Here is a 7,520-nt window from a genome sequence, read left to right as displayed (position 1 = left end):
TACCCATTTGTCTCGAGTTCCCCCAGATAAAGGACACTGCGTCCCATCAGGATAGCATGGCTAATCTTGCAAACTGCAAAATGCTAAGAGTGCTGGTTACACCATTGGATCCCCCAAGTGCCACCCGTCTCACAAAGTTCTCGTTCTGCTTCACAGATGGAGAAGCAGGCTCCACAGGGTGAGACAGAGGATGCAGGACCTGATGGATTGAGAAGGGGTCAGGAGCACCAGGCTCCAGTTCAGACTAAGTGGATTTGGAAACCCAGATATCACTTGGTAGGGGGGCCCAAGACCCCAGGAACCTGCAGACATCCATCCCACTGCCTTGCATGCCAGGTGGACCCTGAGCGAGGGGGCCCTGACTCCCTTGAAGGCAGTGACAAGCTGGGTGCTCAGACCCCACTTACATCAGAGTCTGAGCATAAGGTTTTCCCAGGAAGGCAGCCTGGCGTGGGCTGGATGCAGAACTTGCTGGAAGTGTAATTTGTTCCTGGCAACTTGAACTCAAGAGTGGTCCCTCGGCCCCTAGGACCACATTTGATAAGAAAGGCTGCGGTTTATCGTCTCCCCATGTGCACAAGATCCTTTAAACTCATCGTTTACTTAGCAAATTCTCATGGATTGTTTTGATGTCCCAAGCCTGAGGCTGGTAGAGGAATAGTGTGGGAAAGAAAGTAGAAACCACCCAGGCCAGTGTGGAACTCACAGTTTCGGGAGGCACAGAGTCAGGAGACACAGAAGGAAAAAGCAAGATGCCACAGTGAGGAAACCCGGCAAGAGCCGGGCACCAGGGAGGGCTTCCTGGAGGAGGTCACTGGGCCCAGCATCTCTGGAGAATGCATAAGGGCTACGCTGGCAAGAACAAGCAGAACACATTTCAGGCAGATAACAGCTGAGGCAGGAGAGAGCAGGTGTTGAGAGATCCGTAATCTTTACAATGGCCTGCGAGATGGGAACAGTGCTCCACTTTACAATGAAGGAAACTGAGACCCTGAAAGACTAGGTCACCCCAGACCCCAACCCTCCAGCCAGAGGCATAAAGCAGACCCTACACACATGCCAAGTATCTCTAGTCCTCGAGCTCTGAAGCTGAGAGGAGAGATGGTAGAGGGAAGAGGCCAGGTTTACACACCCTGCAGCCCACATCTTGGGCAGCAGAGCTCTCCTGCAGGCAGTGACCCGGATGGAAGTGTTCCCTTCCCATGTGCCCAGCAATCTCCACACCCCAGAGGTCAGAGGCCCAGCACCAGGCCCAAGTGGCTTTGGAGTTGCTCACATTGTCCAAGGAGGCCTCTCCACAGAGCCACACGTCCCCCACCTGCCTTCACAGCCTGGAGAAAGCATGGGGGCCTCAGCTCGCAGGGTCACTAGCGTGCATTCTGTGGATCCTGAGAGACAGCAGCCAGACAGCACAGGGAACACAGAAAAACAGGCACCTACTCCAGGCAGCGCCTCTAAAGGATGAGGCTGTGCAGTTGAACCCTAAGAACCAAGGGGACTTGGAACAGTCTCTAAGGGAGCAGGGACAGGAACTCCAACTTGGAGAAGGATAGACAAGACATGGCCATGGATGTGGTCAACCCTACACGGTGTGGCTGGGGCATGGGCATGGCCATGGCATTTGAGGAATGGCTATTTGTGCTTGGTGGCCAGTGTGTTCTAAATTCTCTGGGACCAGCGGGGCTCAGTTCCACAGCTGCCCCTGGCCCGGAGTGCCCCACCCCAGACTTGGGCAGAGCCCAGATGGTACAATAAGAAGACACGGCTGCCCTTCTCTATGTATTTCCACCCTCTAAATCCAGCCACGGAGACCTGGCCAAACCAGGCCTTCAGGCAACTCTGAGTGTCGCAGAGATGACAGGTGTCCAGCAAGCAGGAAAGCCTGACAGGTGGCATGGACAGCAGCAACACTCATTCTGTCAGTCACATCCCTCTTTTCAGTGTCAGGGCCTGGGATGAGGTGGGAACAGGCAGACCACATGGCTCGGGCCACCCTCACAGGGTCACGGCCAGCAAAGGTGCCGTCACCCCCAGCCACTCATAGAGCTGAGAACTGGGACCATGACACCTGGCAAAGGAAGGCAGGAAGCCCCTCCTTCCGGCTGACTTCCACCCGGTGGCCCAGGCCTCCAGGCACAGCAGGCCCCAAGACCTCCACACAGCTCCTGGGAAACCCTGACCACACCAGGGGCTTTGACAACTGTCAGTGTCCCTGTGCATGCCTGTAAGGACCACAGCTCAGGCAAAGACATGGATGCAGTTTCCATAAAAGCTCATTCGGCCTACAGAGGTACCCTCCAAAGTGTCCCAGCTGCCTCTGCTTGGGGATGTTCTGGTCTTTGGGGAGGGTGACACTTCAGGCTGGGGGGTGGTATGACAGGGTAAGTCTCAGATGTCCCACCAACCCTCAGGGGATCCCTAGTACGACCTACCTCCCAGGAACCCACCTCTGCCTTGGCCCATACTTCTGTCCCACGGCCTCCCAGCCCATGGCGCCTCCCTCAGGGACACCTGCCCACTGCCCGTCCACTTCCAGCTCTCTTTAGACTGGGACAGCTTCTACCTCTATGCCTGAAAGCCCACCTAGGTCCACATCCCAAGCTTTGCTTATGCAGAAGCCCAAATGAGCCCCACACGGTACCTGAACTCCTGTTCAACAAGAATGGCTGGTAGATTTAATCCCACAAGTCCACTCCAGTTCTTCGGCATCAGCTTCTCAGGTGACAGGGTTGAGATGGCTTCTGATATCACACGTGAGCTCAACGGGGAAGTGTCATGACTGATGGTGACAACAGGGGAAGGATATGCCCCCGACTTGCCTTCATGAGGCAAGGTGCTCTGGGGCCTGTAATATGGAAAGTGTGCCCTGTCCCATGCCCCATCTGTGCTCAGCCTGGTACCCTCAGGGACGCGAGTACAGAGGAAGGAAAGTTCTGCTTTCTGGCCCCCACTGTGGAAGACCCATGCAGAAGTGAGGTCAGGAGAGCAATGGACCCATCTCCACCTCTGAATATGGTTATAGCAGCAACAGTCCTGCAGGCTCAGGTCCAGAGATGAGGTAGCTTGTGAGTGTGGCCCCTGAACCACACACAGGGCTCCACACAGCTCTGACACCCCAAGTGCCCTGTGGCTGTGCCCCAGAGAGTGGGGAGCAGCTGAGGGCCGGAGGACACAGTGAGAGCACAGCGCAAGTCAAAGTCAAGACAGTCACAAGGTTTGGTGAACACTGGGTGGGGCTTGAAGAGGGTGAAATCCACAGAGGTGGGCACCCTGAGGGGGGCTACCGGAGCCCGAATCAGAGCCCAAACGTCCTGATTTCCATCTACACCCACCTTTTAGGGTGGAGATTCAAGCTCAGCTGGGCCAGAATCCTACTTGTCCCCTGCCTCTCCCCCAGAGGATGGGGACCTCAGAGAAGTTTCCCTGACCATACAGAATTAAGGATACCCCCTGCACCCCATTACTCTTCATCTCAGTATCCCGACTGGTGCAGCAATTATAACTCCTTTTCACATATATGAGTTCAGTTCCTTGTGTCTGCCTGTCCCCACGGTCTGTGACCCCGCAAGGGTAGACTAGGTCTGTTTCACATTGCAACTCCAGATCCTAACACAAACCCCAGCTGTTCAATTCGTGGATTCACTGTGGCAGGCAGAGGTCACAAACTCAAAGCCCTGCAGGGTCACATAGACAAAGTAAATGAGGGAGGCACACGGTATAAAAACCCAGCTCAGTGGCACAGGTGGCCAACCTCACATTCCTCACTGAGATCTCATAGTGGCACCTTAAATTGTGTTTATCTGACAAATACTCAAATTGCATGCATGTGAGCACAACAGAATATCCCATCCATCTCCAAAAAAAGACACACTTCTCCATTCTACTGGAACAAATGAGTCTCTGTCCTTTTAAATTTTTCTCTTTTTTTGGTCATTTCGAATAATGTCTCACTATGTATTCCAGGCTGGCCTTGAACTCACAGTGATCCTCCTGCCTCAGCCTCCCAAGTGCCTGGATCACAGGTGTGTGCCATCATGCCCAGCTTAATTTTTCTACTGTTTCTAGAGTTGCAGGTACAGAGAATTATTTCCCTACTCCACAAACAAGCAACAGGCCAGATGTGATGACCTACCAGGCTCAGCCTCAGGCAGTCTAGTGGTTCTCAAAGCAGGTCCCTGGGCCACTAGCATGGGCATCACCAGAAGTTTGTTAGAAATCCTCTGGCAAATTTGCAGAAACAAAAACTGCACAACCCCGGCCCGCTCTGTTGATGTGAGCCTAAAGCAGATTCTTCCGCACCTCAGGTTTGAAAGCAGCAGTGCGATAGGGAGTTGTGGTGACTACGGCAACTGGTAAGCCCTGTCCTGCCCCACAAGGCCCTGGGGCTCCACCCCAGCCCGGAGTTTCCACACAGAAACATGTTCCAGGGTGGCCAAACCCCTCAACTATTCCAGGGGGTTTGCCGCCCCACACTTTTGCATGAAATGCCTTTATTCCTGAGGATTGCTGGCATTTTAATCCCATGGAAACCCAAGAAAAAAATGACTACAGGTTCAAACCCGCCCATGTACAGCCAAAGCCTGACCTGAGCATAGTGCCCTCTCCCACAAGGAAAGCCCTGGAAGTGTGCCAGGCTCCCAGGTGTCCCTTGGGGACCAGCTCGACTCTGAGGCCAGCCGGGCCAGCTTCCCACATTCCCTGTCTCAGAGACCCCACCTGCTGTGGGACTGCTGCGCCCTTACTTCCAGCCGAGCGCCACAAGTCCCAGCACTGCCCTGGGCCAGAGGACAAAGCAGATGGGCTGCAAACTCCAGGACATGGCTGGGCACTGACAGAGAGTGGCCCTGTTGAAGCCAGGGTTGGTGTTTGGGCTCAAAGGCATTGTCTAAGTTGTGCAACAGCTCCAAGGGGTAGGGACCTGAAGATCAGTATAGATTTTTTTTTTTTTACTCTTAGGTATTGAAACCAGGGTCTTTATACTGAGCTATGTTTTTACCTTTTGAGACAGTGTCTCACTAAGTGGCTGTGCTACTCAGGCTGGCCTTGCACTTACAGTCCTCCTGCCTTAATCTCCAGTGTGCTGGGATTACAGGGCTTGTGCCACTACGCCTGGCTCAGTATGCACATTTTACAGAAGAGGAAAGAAGGATTCAGAGAGGTCAAGTGACTTGCCCTAGGTCACAGAGCTAGCAAAGGAAGGAGCTGGGCAGTGAAGCCACATTCACCTGCCTCCTGGCCTATGCTGATCCTCAACGTCCAAGCCACCTGTCAGCTGAAGGGTGGGGAAGAGTGTGCAGAAGGACCAGGTGTGCTGCCACCCCAGAGGTTCCTCGCTGATCAGGGCACAACTAAACCTGCAATAATGGCGCAAGTCAGCCCTGTCAGTGGTGTTGCAGGAGAGAGGACAGGGAGGACAGCAAGCTGGTGCCCTGCTACGGCCACCGGGGGCTCTATCCCTGCATGCCCATCTTCACCCAGGAACCTGGACTTGGAGAGGGAGCAGGGCCCGTGTTGGCAGGTTCTGGACCCGGCCAAGCAGCAGGGCCTGGGGCCACACTGTCTGAGCCACAGCGCGGCTTTGGTCTCAACAACCTTCCCCCTGAAGGCCCAGCCACCAGCCCTGGCCTTGGGGTGACCCAGGTGAAGATGTGCGGTTGCCAGGGAAGCTGAAGGAAGTGACTTCCTCCTGCCCTTGCCTCTGACCTGGTGTGGTCACAACCCCCCAGGACATCTGGACTGGCCCGGGCCCTGCCCAGCCACAGGGGCTCAGCAAGGCTCCCACGGCTCAGCCACAGTCCCTCCCCTCATGGGCTTGCTCTGCTCCGGGCAGCATTAGTCAGCAGCACAGGCAGCCTGTGTGTGGCCACAGCCGGCGGGGCGCTGGGGCCAGCCAGGCCAGGCCCTGGAGGTCTGCTGGGGCCCTGGAGCCTCACTAATGGGGAGAGATGGCCCCAAATAACCCACAGGTTCACAAAAGGGAGAAGAGAAAGGACCAAGCAGAGAAGCAGCAGACACAAGCAAGTCTCAAGCCTTAAAGTGGCAGAAGCTTATGCAGAGTCAAGAAAGTGGTCATGCAACACACACACACACACACACACACACACACACACACACACACATCACCCAGGCATGACACACATTTTGGAACATCCGACACATCAGACACATCCATGCACACAGCACACAGGCCACAGAAACAAACCTCTACTCCCAGAGGATGAACTCCACCGGGGCAAAGCACCCCGTAACAGACACGCTGATGGCATTGCCCTTCTACCCTGCCTGGCTTTTGTCAGCCCCAAGGGAACTGGCTCACAACCCTGAGCTTTCTGTACACACAGGGACATCATGTCACATTGGCTCCCCTACTCTAAAGACCGGAATGCTTTTATGAGCGCGAAAGTCAAAGACAGGCATGGGGATCAGGGTCCTGTGCCCCCACCCTCTGTGGGGGCACACAGCGATCGCAGGGCTCCTGGTGCCGCCACAGCCGGCCTGGCTCCTGGGCCCAGCCAGGAGGTGACAGCGCCACCGCTGGCAGCCAGGAAGTCAGCTCAGAGTGACAGCTCCCCCCACGCTGTTTGTTTATTCATGACTCATTCGCCTCCACAGACTGGCTCTTCTTTCTGTCGGGAGGAGGGAGGAAAGAGGCGGGCGGTTCGGGGAGGGGACAGAGGGGGAGAGGCCCATCCACAATAGACAATGAGGCGGGTGGAGCTGCGCTGGCCAGCCCAGGCCGGGCACCCCAGGGCGCCCAGCTGAGGGTCTGCACTCCGATCCTCGCCTCCTGTCTCGCCCAGCCCGTCGCCACCTCCCCGCGACCGGGTTGGGGCCGCCGTAATTGGATCCCGGCTGCCTCCTCCCAACTCCCCACCCCCAATCAGGGAGCGGGGTAAATGCCGGGTACCTTGGCAAAACAGTCAGATCCAAACCTATTATTGGGCTAGTGGGCTTCCCTCATGCAGCTGGGCAGCACCCGCAGGCCGGCCCCTCTCTGGCTGCCCCCGGGTTCCCTCCGGCTTGCCCCTGGGTCCCCTCCTTCTGCAGGAGGCGCTGGGCGCAGGTCCGGATAACTGGAGGAAGTGCGGTTCTGAGCGTTCAAGGGCCTCATTGTTCCGCCTCGAGGGGCGCATTGAAAATGCTCCAGGATTTGCTTCCTGTGAAAACAGCCTGGGAGGGAGGGGCGATGCACGGTGGAAAGACATTATCCTCCGGGAAGCTGCCCAGATTACACAGGGAGAAAAAGGTTGTTTTGATTGTTGCTGGCTCTTTCTTTCCGCCTTCCTTTTTCTCTCTCCCCACCCCCAACCCTCTTTTTTTTCCCCTCCCCGGGCCAAAGATGAATTTTTCCGGCTGTTGAGCAAGTTGGAAATGTGGGGCCGTTTTCTGCATAAATAAAGCGGGTGAATGGCAGAGCCAGATATAAAGTCTGATTCAGAGAGATTCAAAAGAATGCAGGGGCGACGAGGTGGGCAAATCAAGAAACGCATTTCCCCAGCATGGCCCTCTGAGTCACGTCT

The 7,520-nt window shown here is 55.7% G+C and overlaps 1 long non-coding RNA gene across 1 annotated transcript; it reads right to left on the bottom strand.

Moving 5' to 3' along the window:
- Positions 1–6,371: 6,371 nt before the first annotated feature.
- LOC106149091 lies at positions 6,372–7,239 on the bottom strand. The gene is made up of 2 exons (XR_001235042.1): positions 6,908–7,239; positions 6,372–6,626 (listed from the first exon to the last, which is right to left on the bottom strand). It is a non-coding gene; the product is annotated as an uncharacterized LOC106149091 (long non-coding RNA).
- Positions 7,240–7,520: the final 281 nt, after the last annotated feature.

The sequence above is a fragment of the Chinchilla lanigera genome, unplaced genomic scaffold, assembly GCF_000276665.1.
Source record: "Chinchilla lanigera isolate Chin_1 unplaced genomic scaffold, ChiLan1.0 scaffold00036, whole genome shotgun sequence".
Taxonomy (NCBI): Eukaryota; Metazoa; Chordata; class Mammalia; order Rodentia; family Chinchillidae; genus Chinchilla; species Chinchilla lanigera.
This window is presented reverse-complemented; position numbering and strand designations above follow the sequence as displayed.